Source organism: Nothobranchius furzeri, chromosome 5 (genome assembly GCF_043380555.1).
Source record: "Nothobranchius furzeri strain GRZ-AD chromosome 5, NfurGRZ-RIMD1, whole genome shotgun sequence".
Classification (NCBI taxonomy): Eukaryota; Metazoa; Chordata; class Actinopteri; order Cyprinodontiformes; family Nothobranchiidae; genus Nothobranchius; species Nothobranchius furzeri.
This window is the reverse complement of record NC_091745.1, coordinates 38,840,587-38,868,367: the sequence shown is the minus strand read 5'-3', so window position 1 is coordinate 38,868,367 and position 27,781 is coordinate 38,840,587. Positions and strand designations below refer to the sequence as shown.

Sequence of the window (27,781 nt, the reverse complement as noted above, 5' to 3'; positions counted from 1 at the left end):
AGTGTCTGCTAAATACATTAAAATAAACATATCATGATATATCGTAGCATCTCCCCTGTATTATGATGCATATTGTATCACCAGAATTTGTTGATGAAAAAAAAAGTCCTACCTAGGTACTAATATCATAGTAGTCTGGTTGCAACATATTCATTAATTCTACGAACAGTCAATAAAGATCAAAGTTCACATTATGAGTTGTCAGATTAGTAACAGTGAGAATATACATTTAATATCATGTTTGAAATAATAGTTTTTATTTTTATTTGTACTATCTGTTAAGTTTTTATGGAAAACTGGAGCAGTAGAAATGATGATTAATATAATTATAATTGTTGTTGTTTCAGTTGTTTGTGTTTTGTCTTGTGTTTCTTTCTGTCTGTTTGAAAGCAAATTGTGGCTGTAATGCTTTTCTAGATTCTTGTCAGACCACACGAGGGCGGTAGACTTGTGAACGCCACCGTGCAAAACCGTGTGTAGCAATAGAAACCACAGAAGAAGAAGCAGAAGCTGGAGGGAGACACCCTGGCCTGAAGCGCACTGTGGCCTGTCTCATCGCATCGTTATACACTGAATTATGACATGTAGAAGACTTTGTGGTAAGTTGTGAATAAGCTACCTGTTCGGGTGATTTGTCTGTAACTTATTCATCCGATTGTAATAATAAATATGCTTTCTGTTCTACCAAGATAGATGAAACGTTAATCACTATGATAAGCTAACGTTAGCTCTCCTGGTAGCTCACAAAGAAAAGGAAAGCTTCACGTAAACCTATTCAAGCTGCCCGTCATTTATGCATATGCTATTTTAAAATGTGATTATTCCTTATCGTAGATTTATGTTAAGATCAATATTTAAGTTATTAATGTGATCATCGATTTGACATGCTACAGTTTCTTTTTGGTAATTTGACCACTAAGCTGGAAGCACTCGTTTATATTAACAGAATGTAGAATGTGTTCCCGTTTGTTTCGTTCATATACTGTTAAAAAAAGGGGTTTCTTTGTTTACATCAAAGGAGAGCAAAATCAAGATTTTCTTTTGTGTACAAAATACGTTACTTGTTTTAATCTGTGGAAACGAGGGGCTGAGTTTGAAAACCTCGATCATCTAAAACGGGTTACAAACTGTTTTAAGTCCATTCAAGCTTGAAGAGATGATTGTGGTGTGAGCACAATTGATTAATCTGAGAAAAGATTCAATCTGACCACGAATTAATCGTTGTAACAACTTATTTGTTTATTTTTTTTATTTTGCTTTATAAATGAGCAACAACTACATTCTTAAATGATTTTGTTTTTTTTTTTATCTATCTTTAGATATTTCAGATTGAACTTTTTTTTTCTTCTGATAGCAGTATCAATTAAGAAAATAATTCAGGATGATGTGACTTTGTTTTACTTTGGTTGAAGTCCAGCTCAATTAAGAGCAATTTGACACTGACTTGGTCCTGTTCATACCGCGGTGAAGTTAGCTAGAAGTTGGACGTTGGATGTTCGACAGACATTGGTTTACACGGTCAGCGATGAGTCTCCATGCCGTGCACTGCGGCACAGACAGCGGTATAAGGTTCGCTTAGGGACTATCAACAAATTTGTAGTCCTTTGTAAACGAGTAAAAAAAACTTAAAAGCTTCCAGAATAATTTGCTAAATGACTCAAAATTACTTCTGACTTGTGTTACTAAACTGCATTTACAAGACACAACAGTTTTAACACATTTCACACAATCGGATCTTTTTTATTGGGATTTTATTCCAAAATTAAGTTTTTTTTTCAATAGCTCCTAGGTAAATTATTAATACCCAATACCATTTCTTAATATTACTAAGCCAGACCAATGAGACACAGCAGTTATTACGTTTCACAAGATCTGATTATTTTTATTAAAATTTTTTATTAATAAAGTGATTTCTTTCAGTAGCTCCTAGGTTAATTGATGTTACTACAAAACCATTTCTCAATTACGTTACTAAGCTACACCAATGAGACACAGCAGTTTTTATTACATTTCACAAGATTCAACATATTTTATTAGGATTTTTATCAAAAATTAAGTGATTTCTTTTAATAGGTCCTATGTTAATTGCTCTAAACACCCAAAACCATTTTTAAATGATGTTACTTAGCCAGCCATGAGACACAGCAGTTTTTAATCACATTTCACAAGATCTGATCTTTTTAATTAGGATTTTCTTGAAGAATTCTATGATTTCTTTCAATACCTCTTAGGTTAATTGATTTTAATACCCCAAACCATTTTTCAATTATGCTACGACACCAGACCAATGATACACAGCAGTTTTTATAGCATTTCACAAGATCCAATCCAAGTAATTTTTGTCAATAACTCCTAGGTAAATCGGTCAAAATCTAAACCATTTCTCAATGGTGTTACTAAGCCAGACCAATGGAACACAGTAGTTGTTTTCACATTTCACAAGCTCTGATCCTTTTTATTAGAATTTTTATTAAAAAATAAGTGATTCATTTCAATAGCTCTTAAGCTAATTGCTGTAATTACTCAAAACCATTTCTCAATGCTCAGCTTAGTAACAACATTGAGAAATAGTTTTGGGTATTTTGACTAATTTACCTAGGAGCTATTGGGGGAAAAATCCTGTAATTTTGTATAAAAATCCTAATAGAAAAGATCAGATTGTATGAAAGTGGTTATAAACTGCTGTGTCTCATTGGTCTGGCTTAGTAACACAATTGAGAAATGGTTTAGTGTATTTAGACTGATTTACCTAGGAGCTATTGAAAAAAGTCCCTTAATTTTGGAATAAAATCCTAATAAAAAAGATCAGATTGTGTGAAATGTTAAAACTGTTGTTTCTTGTAAATGTAGTTTAGTAACACAAGTCAGAAGTAATTTGGAGTCATTCAGGAAATTATTTTGGAAGTTTTAAATTTTTTTGTACTTGTTTACAAAGGACTACAAATTTGTTGATAGTCCCTAAGCGAACCACCATCAGCGAGTCCTGGCAACTCAGGTTACCGTTGTATGTGCCGCAGTGCACGGCATGAAGACTTATCGCTGACCGTGTAAACCAATGTCTGTCAAATATCCAACGTCCAACTTCAAGCTAACTTCACCGCGGTTCTGTTGATGCTAAAAAAAGATGCTGATGCTCCACAAAGTACTTTACACTACAGTCTGTCACAGGGGCGGTTCTAGACCAAATTTTCCAGGGGGGCCACAGTGGGGCCAGTATTTTTTCATGGGGGCGCAAGACAAAAAAAAAAGGGAAAAATTAGGGCAATATCAAAATTGTTTTTTGTCTCTGCCATATGACTAATTTTGTGCTTGTGCACAATTTTGCCAAAGGAAATTCCTAGTACTGTGGAACTCACTTTTTTGTTCTCTTCTTTTTCATATCTATCTTTACTATATTTTGGGGATCAAATTTATCAAAAATTTTCCTTTACTTTTTTCATCTATGATCTTTTACAGCTGTATTTTACTAAAATAAGATTCAGATAAATTCATAATAAAAAACAATGAACAAGTAAACTTACAGCGAATGCAGTAATGGTTTACTTGTGAAAGTAAAACTGGCATGTTTTTATGGTACTCAGATAACAATTCTGAATGCTTCACTGCAACATGAGACTTGAGTAAAAAAATAATTCTAGTTGATTATTATAGTTTGTGACTTTATTTGAAGATTACATGTACTGTACACATGAAAAATAAACATTCAAACAAATTAAATATGTGCACAATACAATTTAAATTTTTGCCTTTCAGACTTTGCATGTACTGAAAACTCCCTCTCCTCTCTCAGTTGCTTTTTTCCAGTTCCTAAATCCACATGGTGAGTCAAACACACTTCCTGCGCTACTTGGTGAGCTAAAATGTCTGCATGCATGACAATAAGTAGAGTCCATAGTAACAGAATATTCAACCCAAGGATGACTTTCATACCAGCTTGGCTGAAAGCTGCGTCTTCTGTCTCCTATTAATGTCACTGGAAATGTCCTCAAACTAGGCTGAGTAGGTGGGTCATCCTTGCACTTGCTGATATCTGAAAGAAAATAAATGTTAGCATTAGGGCTGCAACAAACGATTATTTGGATAATCGATGAATCAGATGGGGTCTCGACACGATTAATCGATTAATCGGATTACATAGGGACATTGTTAAAACCTGCTAGGGAAACGTTATTTCTCTCCTTCCTTCACTTTATTAAACACAACATTATTAGAAAACAGTTCAATAGCAGAAAAACAACATGCCATCACCTAAATTGTCTTATAAGGTGTATAGACAGAGACCCTAAGCTACATCTATCTGTGACCTAAAATGCTTGGTCCAAGTTAAACAGCTTAAGGGCAATTCTCATCTGTTTTGTTTGATCTCATCTGTTGACATTTATTTTAAATGTAATTAAACATAGGCCGTGAATTAATCAAAATTGATCACTATTTCCAAAAATGACTGAAAAAATACCAAATAAAACAAAAGTAAATGAATGCCATCCTCCTTGCGATGATGCCCTGGGCAACTGCCATAAAGTCACATCAAGAAATGCTGCTGATCATTCCAATGATCCCAAATAGACTCACATTAGGCCACATGAAAGCAACTGAACCCAAAAATATATTAACCAGTATATAACTGCACTCTCACACAACACGCCTGCAGCAACAGTTAGGACTCCTCCCTCCCTTTTAAAAGCGTTTTTGCTTCTGAGGACATTGTGGTTGTAAAACCACATGCTAGTAGTCTGGCCCCGGTGTGATCAACCAGTTTCTGCGGGAATGTGACGGCGGAACCAGGGCCAGATTAACACTTTGTTGTACCCTGGGCAACAATATTCAAGGGCTCCATCATCACGACCCAAGGATCACCATAATGTGGTCACATACAGAATATTTTACTGTAATATGCAGTAAATATACTCAATACTTGAATGCCTGACAACACGTAACCCGCCCAGAGTAACCTTTGACCCACCTCGTGTGGACTGACCAATGAGGAAAGGGTCTTAACTTGAGGCCCTCTCTTCATTGGTCATTCTGCATGAGACTGACTCTCAACTGACGTTCAGTCGTAAGCAGCGAAGCGTCTCTGTGCAGCGCAAAAGCCCGGGTGGACAGTTTGTTTAATGTAGGGTGATCATATTTCCATTTCCAAACAAGAGGACAGGGATCTGTGCCTATGACGTCACACTATGGCAACGCCACACAAACCATGTTGGGACCCATTTTTTGTAAGAACTAAATTAATATCAGATTCTGCCAATTAAAGGGCTCTAAAACAATTCATATGTAAATATTTTGCATATTTAATGCAAAATCTAATTTTTCTGCTTTAGTGCTGCAACAAGGTTTTATTAATAATAAATTATTATACCTTTTGTTTTACTACAGCATCGGTAAGCTTCCTGTGCACAGATTATTAAGGATGCTTGTTTCAGCTGTGAGATTAGACGATAGGATCAATGAAAAAATAAGTTGTCACACACTCCATGGAAACTTTCAGAGAATCCACAAATAGTGGCTTTCAAATGGTTTTGTTACTTTTTGCAAGTTTATAAAAGAAGCAGATGAGACAGCATGTCTGATAATTTAGTTTTTCATCTGATAATATTAGAACATGTCAGTAATGTCTGAGGGGCTTTTATAAACACCATATAACTAACACTACTGGAGAGGGCATGAATTACACAGAGGCTTCTGGGGAGCCCAGTTATTGGGGGGGGGCATTTTGCCTTGGCCCCCAAAATGTCTTGAAACGGCCCTGGGTGTGTGACTGAGTTTTGAAGGTGATCTGAATTGTATCAGATGTATAAATATTACATGTGTATAACTTATTGTTTTTTACTGGTAAAAACGTGTAGTGGAGATAAATCTACCTACATTTTACTTTTCAACACTTTGTTTTGTTTTCTTGTTTTTATTGAACTATTTTCCTGTCCTGTCTGTCTCTCATCTTCCTGCATCTCCTCTTAATTCTCCAGAAAAACTGCTGCCTGGATTCTTACCTTTTCACCTCATCAGTTACTTTTGAGCAGATCAAAGGGATCTCCTGACCGAAAAGCGCAGAGCGCGTTTTCGATGCTGCGTGAGGTGAAATCACCGCAGCACAGGTGATGAGCTCCGCAGTAGCGCGCTTCAGGCACAAATAAGACAGAAAATAGAGAACATGTGCGGACATGAATGATCGTGTGCTAATTATAGTTTTTTGGTTGCGCCACTTTGAGAATGGACCGTGCGCTGGAAGCAGCTGCCTGGATCGCTGTGCAACAATGCGGAACCGGTTCGCAGCAGCGCAAGTCTGCCGGCTCTCCCTCGCGCTGATCTGCCGCTACCGGCTCTCCCTCGCGCTGATCTGCGGCTCTCCCTCGCGCTGATCTGCCGGCTCTCCCTTGCGCTGATCTGCCGGCTCTCCCTCGCGCTGATCTGCGGCTCTCCCTCCCGCTGATCTGCGGCTCTCCCTCGCGCTGATCTGCGGCTCTCCCTCGCGCTGATCTGCCGGCTCTCCCTCGCGCTGATCTGACTTGCTCTGGTCTGCGCGCAACGGCGGGCGGGAAGGGGGGGGGGCGCTTTTGGAAGAGTTGTGCGACACAACGAATCGATGACGCAATTCGTTGCCAACGCTTTTAGTAATCGATTTTCATCGAATTTATCGATTCGTTGTTGCAGCCCTAGTGGAGTGATAACAAGGGGCATTATGCATGGAGGAGAACACAGCATTCCAAGAAAAACATCTGTTAACTGCAGTAAAATGTGGTTGTTCCATCATGCTGTGGGGGCTGTGTGGTCAGTGCAGAGACAGCGAATCTTGTTAAAGTTGAGGGACGCATGGATTCCACTAAATATCTGCAGATTCTGGTTGACCAATGTCCAGGAATCAGTGACAAAACTGAAGCTGTGCTGGATCTTTCAACAAGACAGCAACCCTTCTGCTCAAAATCTAATGAGGCATTCATGTAGAGAAACAAGTACAATGTTCTGTAATGACTATCTTAGTCCCCAGACCTCAATATTGTTGAAAATCTGTGGTGTGAGTTAAAGAGAGCTGTCTATACTTGAAAGCCATAAAACCCGAATGAGCTAGAGATGTTTTGTAAAGAAGAATGGTCCAAAATACTTTCAGCCAGAATCCAGACTCCCATTGGAAGCTACAGGGAGCATTTAGAGGCTGTTATTTCTGTAAAAGGAGGCTCTATAAAATATAGAGAAAAATGTTTTTGTTGTGCACAAATGTATGCACCCGCCTAATTTTGTTTAACCAATTATTTTACACTTGCCATAAATCCAATGAACTTTGTTTCACTTCTCAAACATCACTGTGTGTGTCTCCTATACCTATGTGATATGTTTAACTGAAAACTTTTATTGTAACAACCAACGATTTATAAAGGAAAATCATGAAGATTAACCAGGCTTTCGCATCCCACTTAATCACACTCCCATAAGCATGGTTTGAACTGGCCCTTCTCCATCTGCTGGCATCTCCTCTCACTTATAAACAACAACAAATTTTTTTCATTGTAATTTAATAATTATAAAAAGGTAATTCCTATAGGTTTATTCTCTGTTTGGCCAATATGTAACATTAAATCATAAGGCTTATTATTTTAACAAACACTTCATTGACCATAAAGTTCTTCTCCAAGGTGAAAGTTGCACACATTTGAGTAACAGAGTGCAGATCCACTTGCTTCTCAAATGTTACCGTCAGACGTAGGTCCTCTTTGGCTTGTAATCCGTACCAGATTCTACTTACCATTAGGGTTGTCACGGTAACCGGTGTAGCGGTAAGCCCCGGTAAAAAAGGTGACAATAATAATAACTGTCTTGTTTGAAAAAAAAAATTATCTCGGTGGATTACCGTGGCTGCGGTGTAGGCACGGTGACCCTTTCTAGCCACCGTATCATCTGATGAAGTTGCCGGCGGCACATGCACACTTCGTTGTTTACAACCAAAACTTTCTTGAAGCTAAAGCTGAAATAATGGCCAAAGGAGACGGCAGCTCTCAGGTCATTTATTATCCCTCAAAGAAGACAAAGGGCATTTTTTGGATATCTGAAGAATGCTGAGGGACAGTTGATGGAAGACGGCTATCCTGTTTGCAGCACATGCAGGAAAAAGTGTCTGTGAAAGGCAGCAACGCTTCAAATCTCATGACACATCTGCGTGACCATCACCCACAACTCTACAGTCAATGCAAGGCAAGTTAAGGTTAGCGTTTTAGCTAAAATGCGTGATCCGAGGATTTGGGCTGAGGGAGAATGCAACGAGTCGCTATATAAAGCAGCTGCAGCGCCCGCTACCTGCATATAAACCGTGTCTCGGACACCCCCATATTGAAATGACGCTATGCATTACGGGGCTCCCAGGGGCAGATAAGAGTTGGCCTCTCTCCGAGAATAATTATGAATTTAACAAGGATTACTGCCTGATGACATTTTCCCCACATCTGCAAAGCTCACTGGAAGGACACAAACCGAGGACAATAGTTTCCTGATATAGGGTTTATTACTCAAGTAAGGGTAAAAAAAAAGTATCTGATTAGAAGGCTACTTGAGTACTGAGTATCATCTGATCTAATATTTTTAAAACGATGACATCAAACAGACAAAAAATAAGAAGTTATGGGCAAATATTATATTTTAAAGACCAAAGGGAAAAAATGTAAACAAATAAACAACATAATTACAAAATAACTAATTTTAGGCAAAATTTAGACACAAACTGAGGACAATATTTTATGTTTATGTATTTAGCAGACGCTTTTGTCCAAAGCGACTTAAAAGTGATAATCGGCATATTGCCCTAGAGGCTAACAACAATAACAACAACTTGACATCAGTCTTTGAGAGGAGGGAACAAGGAGTAGACAGTAGAGAGGGGGGACGGGTGCAGGCAGGGTGCTAGTTAAGAAGATGCTCTCTGAAGAGCAGGGTCTTCAGGAGTTTCTTGAAAATTGAAAAGGAAGCCACTGTTCTGGTAGTGCTTGGAAGGTCATTCCACATTTGTGGAACAATGCATGAGAAGAGTCTGGATTGTCCTGAGCGTGGTGTAGGCACTGCTAGCCGACGATCCTGTGATGACCGGAGCGGCCGGGCCGAGACGTAAGCCTTTGCAAGAGGATTCAGGTAGATAGGAGCCATACCATCTCGGACTTTGTATGCTAGTGTTAGCAATTTGAATTTGATGCATGCTGCAAGCAGTAGCCAGTGGAGCTCAATGAACAGAGGGGTGACATGTGCTCTTTTTGGCTGGTTGAAGACCAGACGCGCCGCTGCATTCTGGACTATTTGAAGAGGTCTCACAGTACAGCCTGGAAGACCAGTTAGAAGGGCATTGCAGTAACCGAGGCAGGAGATGACAGTAGATTGCACCAGGAGCTGGGTGGCATGTTGTGTTAGGTATGGTCTGATCTTTCGTATGTTATACAGCGCAAAGCAGCATGAACGAGCAACAGAGGCAACATGATCTTTAAAGCTCAGGAGTTCTTCAGTCACAACACCCAGATTTCGAACTGCCTTTGAAGGAGCCAGAGATAGGAAGTCATTTTGGATTGAGATTCTGTGCTGGATGGATGGTTTTGCTGGGATGACAAGTAGTTCAGTTTTAGAGAGGTTGAGTTGGAGATGATGGGATTTCTTCAATTTTGATATGTCAGAGTGTTCTACAATAAAATGTTTTATTATTTTATTTTAATTACCTTAAAAGACTCAAAGTCTCTTTTTACACTTTATATTTATTTAATCAGGATCGTTGTCAAGTCGACGCCAGAAACAATGAAACACAACTTGAATATCAGATGAACAACAAGGCTTTATTCAACCGGCATTTATACAAGTTATCAATCATGAACAAAACATTTCTCATAGCGTTGCTTATGGGTGGAGAGCTGAACACCCCAGTTAGAAAACGTAATCCATGATAGGTGAAGAACTGAACACATGTAATCCATGAACCTCGTCAGGTAGAATCCTTCAAGCAGCTCTAACAACCTGAGCTCTGCTCTGCTCCTTATACATCCACTGATGTGCGTGCAAAGCTGCACACCTCCACCATGATTACCCTTGATTACATCCTCATGATCACATTATGTTCGGCTCTACCATGATTACCCTTGATTACATCCTCATGATAGGTGTGATTGACAAACAGTAGTGATCAATAACTTATATAAAGCAATTATACAACAGATGACAAGTTCATTTTTATTACATTCCACTCTTGAACTTTTCATCTAATTTATGTAACATCATGGATCCATCACCATTTCCCCATCAAAACCAACGTCATTTATAACATACCTTGTAGTTCCACTTTAATTTTCATCGTAGTCTTTGCATTATTACCCAATTTATTTATCTTCTTAATCGAATAACATACCAACAAATAATAAGATTACACAATGTTAGAATGCTGATTATAATTAATACTGCAATCATAGGTGGAATTAGCACTTTATTAGCGGTACTCGACATGCCTGTAAATATATCCCACCAATGATGAGCGGAAGCCTGTTCAATCAATGTAGCAACATGTTTTATTTCCCCTTGTGCCACAAGAGTAGACACCATGAGCCTGGAAAGGTTGGACCTATGGGAGTCAATCAATTTTGCCACTTCAGTGGAACCATCCAATGCGCATTTGAATCGTTCCAGTGAGAGTGTCCAAGGGGAGTGTAAAACCTCCCATTGTATCTTAGTCAGCCGACTAGATGCAGTGTAATTACTCAACCAATAGGTCACGTTATTCCATTCCCACATATGTATACCCTTGAGACAACCTGAAAAGGGAACTGAAGGTACCTGTGGGGAATTGGTCATTGTAGCCACGCATAAGGTGTTAGGACCCACCTGCCAAAACTGTTCCTCTGGGGGTGTGACCGTCCAATCACAGAGTACGACCCTTGAATCAGTGAAACATGGATTGCTATGTCCTTTTACCAATGGGCAGGCTAAACCCTTATCAGTCTCATCACAGTGTTTTACTTCATATGTTCGATTTGTTTTAACATCCCACCACTCTCCACTAACATGGAGATACCAAAACCCTTTAGTGGTTATCACCGGCAGTATCTGATATCTACACACAGTCATTACTGATGTCATATTATACTGATCCCAGTATCCAGTACACATAGATTTATTACAAATCGTCATTTCTGCATGTGGCTGTAGCCATAATGAACTACTGATGTTCCATAATGTTCGCCATGCATGATAGTTATTACTCATTACCTGTATTTGAAACCTATTTCTTTGTGTCTCAGCATGAATAGTCTGCAAGGAACAGACTGTCCAATTACCTATGTGTGACAAATTATGCAATGCATCATAAGTTTCATTCCAAAGCTTTAGATTCCATTTAAATACACTTTTCCACACATCACTTCCTTCTAACTGACTAGATACAGTCGAAGGCATCCATCTTGCAGTCTTGGTGACAGCTTGTGCGGTGTATTCTCCAGTGTTGGACAGCATAGTTCGTGTTACCTCATTGTCTGCTGTGTTAGCCAGACCATACAAAGTTCCAGTTCCTCCTAGCACGGTGTCATACCATGCTCGCCTCCTCCTGTTGCAAGGCGGAATAGGAGGGAATTTCACAGTCCATCGCACATATTCGGCTACCCTTATTTGTCCCATTTGTTGACAAGTGTGAACCAGGGGAGCTACAGCTGTCTGCGTAGCTCTAGCTGTGTCGGGCAGCACCCAGAATATGTACAAATAGGCGTGTCCTCCTGTAATTACAGTTCCATTCCTGATCCAGAAATCGTGATCAACCTTCATACTCCAATTTGTGCCATTTTGTATGCAAGTACCATTCCCCTGATGGTATGCACAGATGCGCGCTGCAGAATTAAAGGTTACTGTTGATCCTTGAACCAACACCCCCGGGCTGATCACCCTTCCTCGGAATTTAAGACATCCTCTGCACCGGTACATCTTACCGGTAGATGTTAAGTTTCCCAAGTAGCAAGCGTCATTTGCTCTGCATGTGAATGTGCCTTGAGTGCGGTTGGACATACTGTTAACCAATTTCAGATGGCCCATGACCCTTTCTTCCAACACTTGTCCTTCCGTGAGCCCCCAACACAAATGTGCCCTCAGTGCGATGACAGCGAGGACATGGAGGACGATGACCAAACATCCGACACCACCAGGTCCGCGGAGCCCATCCATCGCCTCGACAAGGGTTCAATCCTTTTGTAGGGGAAGGGGACCCAGTCAACCACCGTCACTCAGACATCCGCCTATGGGATACATACAAAACTGCAGATAGAATGACAAGCATTAATTTTCTCTCCTGTAACATTTGTTTATCGGAATATTAATCCATTTTTCCTCTCCGGGGAACAATACACTTACCACAGCATCTTTTCCCTGTGCAATAATCTCTCCAGCTCTGGGAGGACCATTGAGCTGCTCCACCCACACTTTTGCCCCCGCAGTAAAGTCTGATGATCCAAACCCAGTTTCACCCCTCTGAGTGATAATGGTAGGTTTAGTAATCTCTTCAACTTTGGACATTACACACCGTTTGATTACTAACTGAGCTATCTTGTCTCCTTTTTCCAGTACCAACGGTTCTTGACCTGTATGCTGACACACCACACCTATTTCCCCTTGATAGTCTGAGTCTATTACCCCAGCTAAAATGGTTAGACCCCTCAAAGCTAAACCACTTCTTGGACACACATGAGCATAAGTTCCTGGTGGACATTGAATTCCCAATCCTGTTTTTACCACTGTCACTTTATTGGTTACTAAAGTGATGCTTTCCAAGATTTTAAGATCTAATCCCACAGAGCCCGCAGTTGCTCTAACAGGGAGTTCTGCCTCAGAGGTTAGTTTCCACATTCGTATAGGAGGGTCAGTAGAAGTTGTTTCCCTTCCTGCCCTGGCAACCATTAGCATCAGTGGAGTAACTCCATCCCCCACGGGTCTGTTATTTAACTGATGTACTGCCCTAGTCAGATTTTCTCTCCATTTGTCCAAAGAATTAGTAACCGATAGTTTCCTTAGTTTCTCTTTCAGTAACCCATTCATTCTCTCAATGAGTCCACTAGCTTTCGGGTGATATGCTACATGATAGATCCATTCTACCGCGTTGTTCTCTGCCCATTCTTTGATCTTATTTCCAGTGAAATGGGTACCATTATCAGTCTGAACCTGCAAAGGTAGTCCATAATAGGTCTCTATTAATGACAGACATTTCAATGTAGCCTCCTGATTGGCGTTATGACACGGATGCACCACCAGTACTCCTGACACCGTATCCACGGCTGTGCATGCATACTTACAGTTTTTACTTTTTGGCAATGGTCCAATGAAATCAATCTGCCAACACTGTCCCGCTTGTTTACCTCGATGTATCTGTCCCTGTATATGTCGAGGGATTCTCTTTTTCTGATGTTGACAAGGTTCACAATCTTCTATGGCAGTTTTAATATCATCAATGATGAGATCTATTCCTCTGTCCCTCGCCCATTTCAATGTTCCCTGCACACCCCAATGTCCAGCAGTAACGTGAGCCCATTTGGCTAATCCAGGACTTGATTGTCTTACAGCCTGAATTTTCACTATCTTATCTACAGTCTGATTATGCAGGGATTCAGGATCATTGTTATTAGTATGAGCATCCACATGTAATACTGACACAGGAATATTTTGGCATTTCTCCCAAATGTCCTTCCATAGGTCAGCTCCCCAAACCTCTTTTGAATGTATCTTCCATTGTGTAGCATGCCAAGTTGGCATCCAAGTTAACATTCCTTGGGCTACTGACCAGGAGTCAGTATAAATACTTACTCCCTGCACCCCAGCCGCCATTATTACCATGTGTACTGCTTTCAACTCCGCCCATTGACTACTCTTTCCTGTCCCTGTGAGTTCCATAACTTGTTGTGTACCAGGGTTAAATGCCCCAGCCTTCCATTTCCTGGTTCCTGCCACATATTGACAGGAACCATCAGTGAACCAGGCTCGCTCCTGCTGCTCTGGGGTGAGTTCGCTCCATCTTACCCCCAGTTTCACAGGAGAATCCTGGATTGGTTTTACCTCAAAAGGCACTTCATCCATTTCTGGAACGTCTGCCACTTGCTCGTGGAGCATTGATACTCCTTTTTCTCCTGGTTTCATTCTCTCAGAAACATACCACTTCCATTTTATGATGCTAGCCTCTTGAGCTACCCCTATGCGGTGAGTTGTAGGATTGCTCATGACCCAAGTTAGAATGGGTATATGTGTTCTCATCATTACTTCATGCCCCACAGTTTGGGCTTCTGTTTCCAACAAAGCCCAATAACATGCCAACAACTGTTTTTCAAATGGAGTATATCTCTGTCCTGCATCAGGCAATTTCCTAGACCAAAAACCCAAAGGTTTTCTGCACCTATCTTGTTTTTGCCACAAACTCCAGTTAGCATAATCATTTACTGCAGAAACCTGTAACTCCACTGGTCCTGACAACATCTTCCCCAAAGAAACAGCTTGTTGGATGGCCTCTTTAGCTAGTTCAAATGACTGTTGTTGATCAGGCCCCCATTCAAACTGCTCCTTCTTCCGAGTGCATCTGTACAGAGGCTGCAAGATCTGTCCTAAATGAGGTATGTGGTGTCTCCAGAACCCAAACAACCCAATATACCGCTGAGCATCTGTCTTATTCTGTGGTATTGGGAACCGTGCTATTTTCTCTTTAGCTTTAGTTGTTATTTCTCTTTCCCCTCTATTCCAGATAATTCCCAAGAACTTCACTGACTGTGCAGATCCCTGCACTTTCGCTGGATTTATCTCCCATCCCTGATTCTTCATATGTGTTATCAGAAGTGGGAGCAATTGCTCAACCTCTTCTTTAGTGTTTCCCTGAATCATGATGTCATCAATGTAGTGTGATAGCAATATGCCTGATGGGATCTTTAAAGTCGACAGATTTTCAGCCACTATCCTATGACAGATTGTGGGTGAATGCAAATACCCTTGTGGTAATCTGGTAAAGGTGTACTGTCTTCCTTCCCATGTAAAGGCAAACTGTTCCATCTTGTCCTCAGGGATAGGTATGGTAAAGAAAGCATTGGCCAAATCTATCACCGCATACCATGTACCAGAGTGATGCTGCACCCTTTCCACAATCGTGATAACATCCGGAACCGCAGACGTTAAAGGAGGAGTATGTTTATTCAGCGCTCTATAATCCACAGTCATTCTCCATGAACCATCTGATTTCTTCACTGGCCATAAGGGATTATTCTACCGTGTGGTGCATGTTTTCAAAACTCCTGCCTCCAGATATTCTTTAATAGTGTCCGTAATTTCTTTCTGACCCCCAGGCAACCGGTATTGTTTTTGTGATACCACCTGTGTTGCTTCAGGAATGGGAAAAGGTGTCATTTTGACCTTGCCTACCAAAATGGTGTGGATTCTGTTTATACCAAAACAAAATCGACCATGTTTCAGATGAAGAGTCATTCCGGCCAATATATCCATTCCAATAATCCATTCCTTTGCAGGAGCCACTACTACACTGTAATTTCTAATAGGTTGATTTCCTATTTTTAAGGGCAAAGTTACTCCCTTTCCTACTAACATCTGCCCCCCAAGTCCAGTCAAAGGTACAATGTTTCCCTTTATTTTATCAGGATTGCCATGAATTACCGAAGCCTCCGCCCCAGTGTCAACCAATGCCATTACTGTCTGTACTGATTTTTTCCAATTAATCTGTAATTCCACATGTGGTCTGATATCATTTATTGACCATCCTGAGGCACTGGCAACAACCCGAGCTTGACCTTCATCCTATTCATCATCATGTTCCCTTCGGTGCTGTTTTTCCTTTCTACGCTTCACTGCCGCCACCTGATAACACTCATCTGAACTCTCCTCCTCTGAAGATTCCTTGGGAGGGGCGGAAGGTTCAGCAGGCTTCGACGCCACCTCCCTGATCACATTCTGCAACATTCCAGCCAATTCTGACACAGACATCCTGTCGTCCTTTTCAGGACAATGTCTGAACTGACAATGGACCTTCAGTCCCATTTGTCTGCATTTCTCCATCAATGCATTAGTGGGCAATCCATCAATCTCCTCAAACGGCACTCCCGCTTGTCGCAGTGCCCTCCACAGATCTGTTCTAGAGGGGCCCATTGCCCCCCCTTTACGACCCCTTGAACGTGGATCAATCCTGGGTTTATTTTCAGTTCTAGCTCCCTCTCTCCTCGTCTCAGACCAATCACCCAGCGTGGTGAGTTCGCCAAGACAATCTTTTATTGCGGCAAAAGTCTGGTCTGCCGCGCCAAACAACAAGCTGGTCACCATGGGTTTATAATGTGGTGGGGCATGTCTGATGAGGTGATCTCTAGTTGCCTTAGAGATGTTACCGTCCACCACTCCAGCTCCCCCGTTTCGAGCCACTTGCTCTCTAATAGTGAGTCTGGTGAGCCGCTGAATGGCATCTCTCACTGTCTGCCATTGCCCTTTAATCTCAGACCAGTCCGCCGTGGTAGGATAGATTACATGACATGCCAGAGCATATGCATCCCCCACATTGAAATCTTCATCAGCTGGCAATGCCCGGACTGTAGCCCGGTATTCAGCATTTATCTGTGCATCAGTACTTAATCCTGAAAATCTCATGGCATCACCGGCATCTATGGCTATATCACACGCGCCATCCTCCATAAGGCGATTAAGCCAGGAGTCAGTTGGTTCGCCTGGGCGCTGTTTCAGCTTCCCATTCATGTGATTTAACTCATCTTGTGAATAATCCTCTAGCGTTGTTAGCAGCCTAGGGGCGGGTTGTGGCTGCTGTTGTAACATCCTTCTTATATTACCCGCCTCATCGAGTTCCGGCCGTCCCTGATCATCCACCATATCTACCAGTATTGGTGGAATAATTTGCTGTTCTCGCCGACGCCTAGTAATAGGTCTTTGTTCTGACATCTTTATCCCCTGTAATGATGGATACAAGGGCTGAGGTGGTGGGTCAGGTTTAATCGCCCACTCCTCCTCCTCATCATCCCCCCAAAGGTCCCCGTTCCATTTCTCCGGGTCCCAATCTTCACCAACATTCTTTACAAACGCCCGGATCTGAGCAGGACCTGTTCTACGAGGTCGCTTCTTTTCCTTCCTTTGCGCTCGAGACACAAAAGTCAGCGTTTTATCCAAAACATTCTGAGCATGCTTTAGCTCTTTCCCCATCACACACACTCTCTGCTCAAACTCTGAGCATGATTTTTCAACTTCTTCAGCATGGATTTTCTCCTGCGCCGCTCGCTCTCCACAACTGCTCAATTCTAACTCCTGTTTTTTCCATGCTTCTGCAAAAAGCCACATCATATCTCTCACTCCTGCCAGCGGCGCTTTTTCTTTAACTTCTATCCGCGTCAAACGGTCCAGCACCACGGCGGGGCTGACCACTCCATTTAACTCTCCCCACGGCCCAGGGCGTCCACCGCGCTGCCTTAACATATCACCAATGGTTCGGAACTCCTCCGTTTCCCAGCCGGGAATCGGCACGGGAATCGGCGTTCCCTCCCCAGAAGCACTCGGCTCCTTTTTGCTTCTCCAAAAACACTTCATTGTTGCTGGAATAGCTTGACTGATCCTGCCGACAACGCCAAAAATGTTCTACAATAAAATGTTTTATTATTTTATTTTAATTACCTTAAAAGACTCAAAGTCTCTTTTTACACTTTATATTTATTTAATCAGGATCGTTGTCAAGTCGACGCCAGAAACAATGAAACACAACTTGAATATCAGATGAACAACAAGGCTTTATTCAGCCGGCATTTATACAAGTTATCAATCATGAACAAAACATTTCTCTTACCGTTGCTTATGGGTGGAGAGCTGAACACCCCAGTTAGAAAACGTAATCCATGATAGGTGAAGAACTGAACACATGTAATCCATGAACCTCGTCAGGTAGAATCCTTCAAGCAGCTCTAACAACCTGAGCTCTGCTCTGCTCCTTATACATCCACTGATGTGCGTGCAAAGCTGCACACCTCCACCATGATTACCCTTGATTACATCCTCATGATCACATTATGTTCGGCTCTACCATGATTACCCTTGATTACATCCTCATGATAGGTGTGATTGACAAACAGTAGTGATCAATAACTTATATAAAGCAATTATACAACAGATGACAAGTTCATTTTTATTACACAGAGAAACAGTTAGATATTCATGCAGAGACAGTGTGGTCGTCCGGTGGGAATGACAGCTAGAGCTGGGTGTCGTCTGCATAGCAGTGGTAGGAGAAGCCATGTGATCGAATGATCTCACCCATTGAGGTGGTGTATATGGCAAAAAGAAGAGGTCCTAGTACAGAGCCCTGGGGGATTCCCGTGGCAAGATGGTGCACGGTAGAGGATTGTCCAAGCCAAGATGCACTGAAAAATCGTCCTGTGAGGTACGATTCAAACCAGGTGTGTGCATTTTCTGTGATGCCCATGCTAGAGTATGGACAAAAGGAAGCCATGGTTGACAGTGTCAAATGCAGCCGATAAGTCGAGCTGGATAAGCACTGAGGATTTGGCAGTCGCTCTAGCTTCTTTAAAGGATTCCGTCACTGCTAACAGAGCAGTTTCAGTGGAATGGCCCTTTTTGAACCCAGATTGGTAAGGGTCAAGCAGACAGTTTTGTGAGAGGTATTCTGTGATCTGCTTGAAAGCCACCCTTTCAATGATTTTGGACAGAAAAGGGAGGAGAGAGATAGGTCGGTAGTTCTCCACATGATTTGGAAGAAGAGATGGGTTTTTTTTTAGCAGCGGTTTAGGTTTAAATTATACAAATCCAAACATTCGAAACATAAACAATATGTAAACAAATCAAAGAAACACCACTTGTTTTCTCATATACTTGTTTTCTTCATTATCAAAATGAAAATCTAAAACTCCAGTCCACACTTGACTTGAGCACTGTACAAGTCAACCTTAAAAAAATGTGTATTTAAATAAATAGCCACTTTAAACAAATTACTAAAATAACTACTACACTATGTAATCAAATCCAAACGTTCAAGTATAAATGGCATTGAATAAGTAAACAAATCAATGACAAGGAACTAATTGTATATTTCTCTTCATCAACAACAAATAAGATGCTTCATCCAGCAACAGCGTGTCCGTGACACGGTTTAAATGCTGGCAGAGGGCGCTGCGGCTGCAGTCTATAGTGACTCGTTGCATTCTCCCTCAGCCAAAAGTCCTCACGTCATGCATTTAAGCTAAAATGCTAATGTTAACTTACCTTGCACTGGCTGTAGAGACGTGGGTGATGGTCACGCAGATGTGCCATTAGATTCGAAGTGTTGCTGCCTTTTGCAGACACTTGTTTCCTGCATGTTCTGCAAACGGGATAGCCGTCTTCTATTAACTGTCCCTCAGCATTTTCAGAAATCCAAAATATGCCCATACTTCCGATTTAGTCTTCTTTGAGGGCTGATGGATGTCCTGGGCGCTGCCGTCTCCTCCTTCGGCCATTATTTCAGCTTCAAAATTTTGGTGCCGTTGCAAACTAAAAAGTGCGTGTGCGCGCCGCGGGAACTTCAGCTGAAGCGACGGTGGCTGGTAAGGGTCATCGCGCCGAAACCGCGGCCACGGTAAACCCACCGAGATAATATAGTTTTTTAAAAACTGGACGGTTATTTTTATTGTCAACTTTTTTACTGGGGTTTACCGCTATACCGGTTACCGTGACAACCCTAAAATACTGTGATAGTACCGAAAACCGTGATAATTTTGGTCATAATAACCGTGAGGTTAAATTTTCACACCGTGACAACCCTTCTTGTTAATAATGTTTTTATGTTAAACAAATGTCCTTTTGGCATATATGCTTTTATTCTGAAAGTGTGTGGTTGCTTCCAGAGGAACAGCCTTTTTGTGCGGGAGTTTGATGGTGTCATGGCGGAATAAAGGAGAAGTTCTGAACCAAGTATCAGTCTAGTTTATTGAGTAACATTGGTAGCAGAGGATGGTTAACAACTACAGAGTCCCACCAGCCTTCGATGAAAAGAAGTTCTATGAAAGCTGGTAAAAGGAAGTTGCCATTTGGATTCGGGTTACGGACTTGGAGAAAAATAAACAAGCGCTCGCGGTGGTGTTGCCTCCCTAAAATGATGACCAGACGGGCAACTGGTTTCCTGTTCAATAACGTGTGTCTGTGATAAAGAATAGAAAAAGGGACACACGTTGAGCTGATGTCAGTTTCACAACAGGAAGGTTTATTCTTCCTCTGTGCCCCAAAACGCTACTCGATACCACTGCGCGTAATGCGCCCTCTAGCGGCTGTATGCGGAATAGCATTGTAAACTGACAGGTACACACATACAATCATAACAACAACCTTTTGGGGGGGGGGGGGGGGGGGCTGTTTTCCCCATCTTATTTCTGATACCAGATTTTACTAGAAAGCTATTTTCAACTCTCTACACTCTCCCCCACTTCAAGGAATGGCTCCTGACATTTGTTTCTTCATGTGTGGACCCATCAGTTTATGGGTGCGAAGTTATTGTGGTAGTACGGCTGTGAATAGATGGGGTGAAAGAATGATGGGATGCTGTGTGTCCACATCCAGGGTTGGCTAGCCGAAAGGGTGTTCATATCTGTCCTCCAGTGGCAGTATGATGGCTGACCCAGTACGTTGTACGTGAGTCTTTCCGCTGGTCTCCCCCTCCTTTGTGACCTCCTTACAAAGTCATTTTCTCTGTTTTCTCCATCACTTTCCTCCTTGCCTTTTTCTGCTAACTCCTCAGCTTCTACAACATCTTGTTCTCCCCCATCTTCTGGCCTGTCAAGTGGGCAGAACTCTCTTGCTGTCGCACGTAGCTTGGGCTCACTGTTAGACTTCTGCTTTGGAATGACAGTTTCCTGTTGCTGAGGTTGCTCCTGTTGAATGGCAGGTCCTTGTTGTTGAGGGTTCACGCGTCTGTAGCAGGGAATCTTGCTCCGGAGGCTGTAGTGGTAGGTATAACTACCTTCCTCATTAGAGCTACTTGTCGCTGTTTCATGGACCTTTCCTACAGGTTGTCTTCGCTGTTTTGCTTTTGTCTTTTCTTCCACAGGAAGTTCTTCCTCGAAAGGTAAGTCGTTCACTGGTAGTAGAAGGTTTCTATGAAGAACCCGCATGGCTTTACTACCTCTCTCTGGCTGTACCTTATAGACGGGTCCATCTCCCAGTCTCTCCACCACGCGATGTACCACTTTCTCCCAATATGCACGCAGTTTTCCTGGCCCTCCTCTCTCTGACAGATTTTTCACCAGTATTCTGTCACCTGGCTGGAGGGTGGCACCTCTTACATGTCTGTCGTACTGCTTCTTGCTTTTGGCTGAGGACTGCCGGCTGTTATTTGCAGCTATTTGGTAAGCAACTCGCATCCTCTCGGCCCACTTTTGAGCGAACGTTTGGTGGTTTTGTGCCTCAGTGTCTTTGCCTTGGTGGAAAAGTAGGTCAACTGGTAGCCGTGGAGCCCTGCCATACAAGAGAAAAAATGGAGAGTACCCTGTTGCGTCATGCCTTGTGCAATTGTAGGCATGCACGATCTGAGGCAGATGATCTTTCCATTCACTCTTTTTCTCTTCTTGTAGGGTGCGCAGCATTTGAAGAAGTGTGCGATTTAACCGCTCCACTGGATTGCACTGAGGATGATAAGGAGTGGTGCGTGAGTGTGCAATTCCTGATAGTTGTTGCAATCTTTGGAACAGGCTGTTTTCAAACTCACGTCCTTGGTCATGATGCAACTTCTCTGGATACCCAAAGCGAGGAATAAAGTCCTGAAATATCTTTTCAGCAGCTGCCTTCCCTGATTTGTTTCTCGTTGGGTATGCCTGCGCAAAGCGCGTGAAGTGATCACCGAGAACAAGGATATACTCATATCCTCCTTTGCTTGGCTCCAAGTGCAAATAGTCAATAGAGACCAACTCAAAAGGTGCACTGGTGGTGAGGGATCCCATTGGAGCTCTCTGCGGGATATTGGGATGCTTCTGTTTAATACACTGGCATTTTTTTGTCACGTATTCTTCCACATCTTGCTGCATGTACGGCCAATAGAACCGTTCTCGGGCCAGATGGATCACCTTTTCAGTTGTCGGTTTTGGTTTGTTTTTCTGTAAAGTAGTCCATTTTCTACTTCTAACTTGTTCCACTCAGAGCAGTCTCCTCGTCTGTTTAGACATTGTTTTTTTTTTCTTTTTCATTTGGAGTCCAAGCTCTCAGTTTCAAAGAAATAACTTCTTTAATAGCTGGATCTGCCTGCTGTGCAGCGGTGATATCCCTGGGAATGATGTCTGAAACGCTAGTGTGTGGTACAGCATTCCCATCATCACCGTTTAGTTGCAATGCAGCCACCCAGGGAACATCATCGTCTTGCACCAATTTTGTCCCCTGCCACACAGCAGAGACCACCTCCGGTGACACTGTCTCTGTATGGTCATTCATCTGCTGCTGCAGGTTCACGGGATACCTGGACAACAAATCGGCATCCGCGTTCCTCTTCCCTGGTCGATACTTAATGTCAAAATGGAAATCTGCCAACTCCCCAACCCATCTATGGCCCACAGCATTCAGTCTTGCGCAACTCAAGATGTAGGTCAAGGGGTTATTATCGGTATAGACCGTGAAAGTTGGTGCATAATACAGGTAATCCCGGAATTTGTCGCAAATAGCCCATTTAAGTGCCAGGAACTCAAGTTTGCCCGAGTGTAGATGATAGTTCTTCTCTGCCGGTGTTAAGGTCCTGGAGCCGTACCCAATGACACGCAGTTTGTTGTTTTGGCGTTGGTATAATACAGCTCCCAGACCTTCGTTTGAAGCGTCTGTGTGTAACACAAAGGGAAGATCGAAGTCTGGGTAGGCCAGGATGGGGGGGTTTGTCAACATGTCCACCAACCTGGACACCACGTTCTGATGTTCAGTAGTCCAGGTGACAGGTGAGCGAGAGGGAAGTTGCCCCTTGTTCCCTTTGGTCACTGGACTTTTCCCCTTAACAGTCTGAGGCTTGATGGCATGACCTATCTCAGCTGGGCTTTGGAGAATTTCAAACAAGGGCCTCGCTAGTCGTGAAAAGTCTTGGATAAAGGACCAGTAGTAGCTGAGAAATCCAAGCAACGTCCGGACTTCTCCCACTGTGCGAGGCTTCTTGTCTTTCAGGGCTAGCACTGCTTCCAAATCCTTTGGATCAAGCTGAATCCCTTCTCCTGACACCACTCGCCCAATATATCGAATTTGTCTCTTAAAGAGCTCACATTTAGCTGGGCGGAGCTTAATGCCGTGTTGTCGCATCTGGTAGAACACTTGTCTTAGATGGTCTACGTGTTCGTCAAACGTTTTGGAATAGCAAAGGACATCATCCAAATACGGCACACAACACTCATCTCTGATGCCCTCTAACACTCCCTCCATGCACCTCTGAAAGGCAGTTGGTGCATTTGTCAGTCCAAAGGGTATTCGTACCCATTCGTAGAGTCCCCAGGGTGTGCTAAAGGCAGTGAGATGTCTTGACTCCTCACTCACAAACCCTTGATGATACGCACTCCCTTGGTCCAAGATGGAGAACCATGAATTGCCCCCTAGGCTGTCCAACAAATCCTGGATCCGTGGGAGTGGATGGCGATCTGGGACAGTTTTGCGGTTAAGCTCACGGAAGTCAACACACAGGTGAAGACTGTTGTCTTTTTTTTCGCACACACACTACAGGTGACGAATGGGCGGAAACAGACTTCCTAATCCACCCCCTGTTCAGGAGATTTTGGATATACTCCTTCACCTCCTTAAACAGTGGCCGTGGAATGGAATTGTAGCTTTTTTGGACTGGAGTGTCATCAGTCGTATTGATTTTGAGCTGTAAGCCAGGGACACACCCTATGTCTCCTTCCTCACGAGCAAACACGTCTGATTCCTCATAAAGCATTTGCCGTACCGTGCTCTGGTCAGGCTCAGGCAGGTGATCTGAATCAACATTTGGATGCCATCTTTCCTCCGCACTACCAGCACGGCCATTTTCCTTCCCATTACTTTGTTCTTCACTGGTTGGACTTGTTTGGGTAGCGCACAGAAGGGTGTCATGGTGTGGTTCTCCAGGCCCCTGTATCTTTGGATGGATGTTTACAGGCGTGCTTTCCACCACTTCTTCAATGGATCCTAACACTGCTTTTGGAGGTAAAAAAAACCTCATGCCTTGTGGAATTCTGGATTGGTATTCTCACTATTTTTGAGGCGCCAGCCGGCACATCAACAAGCGCAGGAAATAACTCCAACCCATCTGGCATTTGCCAGTCTACATTGGGCTCAAACAACATGACTCCTCCTCCAGGAAAAGCTCTCATGCGGCATTTCACCTGACAGATCTGACTGCGGGGGATTGTGAGTCCCTTCTTTCCAACTCTTAATACTGGACATTCTGACTCTTCCAGGGGTGGCTTTGTGTGAACCACTGACACCAGACTTTCAGCATTAATCTTCTGAATTCTCAGAGCTTCTGAAAGGAGACTTACTAAGTGGTCATCGTCTCTTTGATCACCATTCCCTGCAATCATCTCCTGTATCACATTGAAGCCTACTAGCGGGCTGCTTAACCCTCCGCGACTTACTAGCATGGGAACATAAATAGCAACTGAGCCGTGCCTGCTACTTGTGATCTCAAGAAAAACTTCTATCCACCCTTCAAATGGCACCTCTGTACCATTAGCTGCAGTAACTTTGAGTGGGTGGTCTGAAAATAGGCTTTCTAGTGGCCTAATTGTCACGTTTGGTAAGGCTTTTTGCACCCAAGACTTCTCCACAATACTTACTTGGGCCCCACTATCCAACAACATTTGAAGTTTGACCCCATCAAGATAACAGGTTACCATACATCTACCCCCAATCAGCTGAGCGACACGCTCCCTTTTGGACGCTTGGCACGATCTGGAGGTCTTGGTTGAAGAAGAACTTTTCTCTTTGGAATGCAGCTTCTCTGGGATTGGGGACTCTGCATTCTCCAAGGTCACTGGTGGTCCCCCCCCCAGCGACCTCACCCGGTTTCCCGACAGAGTTCCCTTTTGTAAGCAGCCAATAGCTCTGTGTCCCTCTTTTCCACATCGGAAGCAGTGTGAGCAGACGTCGTTTCCTTGGGATACACATTGGTGACATTTCCCTTTAACTTCAGGCTTGGCTGACTGTTTGATGTGGGGAAAAGAGTTGTAAGTGTTTTCGGTCGCCACATTCGCTACTGGAGTGAGGGCTTTCTCCAAACTTTTGGCCAAAGATGACACTTGGGCTGTTAACTCCTGTATCGCATTGCGATTGGCCTGCACCTCTGCCTGCACTTGAGTGGCGTTCTGTTTATCACTGTCCAGCTGGGCTGTGTTGATACTGATTGCTTTTTGTTTGTATACCTGTCCCAACCTGGTTTTCCTCTCGGTGTCCTCCCTCAGTGATCTTGTGATCACCTCAAGTATAAAGTCATCAGTCACATTCATGTCTGAAATATGTGGTTTAAGATCTCGTCTGATGTATGAGCATTTTTCATTCATCCCCTGGTAAAGTGAATGAAGATACACCCCCTGCACCAGTTTACCATCATATTGAAAGTCTGTACCTTGTTTAGAAGCAAACATTATACGCTGCTTGACCCCCATTAGTCTATACATAAACTGTTGTGGGCTTTCTTTGTCATTTTGCTTTGCGTTACTTAGTTCCTGGAACAATTCAGTGCTGCTTTTATCCCTAAGATGTGCTTTAAGGAACCTTGTTAACTCGGCAAGGGTCAGGGTGTCTTTGGTCATGAGCATATCTTTAAAGGTACCAGGCTTAATTACCTTGAGCACGGTTCTGACGACCTCAGTTTCTGAGAACCCCTCAGCTAGACCTTCATCAATTTGTTTACATAGACAGTTAAAACTCAAATCAGAAGCTGAGTCTGAGATTTGACCACCATGTATCTTAAACTCTCTATGTGGTAACAATGCCGCAACATCTGTCAATTTCACTAAACCAGTTACAGGATCAGCAATCACTGATGTTGAGACTCTCTTATTCATTACTGATGCTACTACTGCTGGTTCAGTCTCTGGTACAGCCACAGCATCCCCTTCATCAGAAGCTTGACCACGTTCAACAGTTACCTGGGATGCTTGCAGGTCATCAATGAGGTCACGAAATGCAAGCAGACGAGACATGCCCTGATCTTCGAGGCTCTTCAGTCGTTTACTTCTCAGAAAGTCAACGATAAAGTCAAAGAGCTCCACCTCGGTTGCATCCTCACCGGGAACATCTTCCACCTCTTCTTGACACCATACTGCAAGTTTATGTAGCAGGTCCCTGTTAGCGGCTCTGGTCAGCTGATGAAGCTGGTTCTGGATCTCCCACTGTAGGTCATGTAGAGTGGCCATGTCTGGATACCTGGCGTCAACCGTCACTACTGTTGTGCATCAGAAGGATATGGATCCCGCGATTCTTGGCTGATTAGCACCTGACCACCATGGTGCTAATCCCGGACGAGCCCCCAGAATTGTTGCCTCCCTAAAATGATGACCAGAGGGGCAACTGGTTTCCTGTTCAATAACGTGTGTCTGTGATAAAGAATAGAAAAAGGGACACACGTTGAGCTGATGTCAGTTTCACAACAGGAAGGTTTATTCTTCCTCTGTGCCCCAAAACGCTACTCGATACCACTGCGCGTAATGCGCCCTCTAGCGGCTGTATGCGGAATAGCATTGTAAACTGACAGGTACACACATACAATCATAACAACAACCTTTGTGGGGGGGGGGGGGGGGGGGGGGGGCTGTTTTCCCCATCTTATTTCTGATACCAGATTTTACTAGAAAGCTATTTTCAACTTCTCACGTGGCTGCACGTGAGAAGCTTGGACACAGTTCTCAGTGATGGGAAAAAGAAGAAAATGAAGCAGTAGGGCCTGAGATGGTTGGGCTAGAAGGAGTTTGTGGTAGCGAATGTTCAGAAGTGGCCAGTTGAGTAAACAGTTTGCTTATAGCTTCCACTTTGTCAGTAAAAATATTTTCCTGATATACAGCGTTTATTTAGTTGTATGAAAATGTAAAACGTTTAAAAAAATACTGTGATAGTACCGAAAACCGTGATAATTTTGGTCATAATAACCGTGAGGTTAAATTTTCACACCGTGACAACCCTTCTTGTTAATAATGTTTTTATGTTAAACAAATGTCCTTTTGGCATATATGCTTTTATTCTGAAAGTGTGTGGTTGCTTCCAGAGGAACAGCCTTTTTGTGCGGGAGTTTGATGGTGTCATGGCGGAATAAAGGAGAAGTTCTGAACCAAGTATCAGTCTAGTTTATTGAGTAACATTGGTAGCAGAGGATGGTTAACAACTACAGAGTCCCACCAGCCTTCGATGAAAAGAAGTTCTATGAAAGCTGGTAAAAGGAAGTTGCCATTTGGATTCGGGTTACGGACTTGGAGAAAAATAAACAAGCACTCGCGGTGGCTTTGGCGCTATCTGGAAGAACAAGCACTCGCGGTGGCTTTGGCGCTATCTGGAAGAGCAAGAGAAGTCACGATGGAAATATCGGTGGATGATTTGAATGAAGATGACGGAATGCAGACGTTACTTCGAAAACTTGATGATTTATTTCTTAAAGAAGAAAAGGATCGTGTTTATGAAGCATACACTAACTTCGACCGAATCATGAGAGACGGCAACGTGTCCATGGAGGACTATATCACTGACTTTGAACAGAGATACTTGCAGATGCGGAAATACAAGATGGAGCTTCTGGATGCGGTGTTAGCTCTCAAGCTCTTGGATACTGCCTGTTTTGATGCAAAAG

General features: G+C 42.9%; 1 protein-coding gene across 4 annotated transcripts in view; it reads left to right on the top strand.

Moving 5' to 3' along the window:
- Window positions 1–479: 479 nt before the first annotated feature.
- Window positions 480–27,781, top strand: part of si:dkeyp-84f3.5 (zinc finger protein 208) — a 48,495-nt gene continuing 21,193 nt past the window's right edge. Inside the window, exons 1-2 of one of the 4 annotated variants that reach the window (XM_054740368.2) lie at window positions 502–599; window positions 3,791–3,820. The gene's annotated coding sequence lies outside the window, so the exon portion shown is untranslated. Of the gene's footprint in view, window positions 600–3,753; window positions 3,821–12,559; window positions 12,641–27,781 lie in introns of those variants that run through there. The other 3 variants (XM_015948947.3, XM_015948946.3, XM_070551694.1) reach the window with 3 other exon arrangements.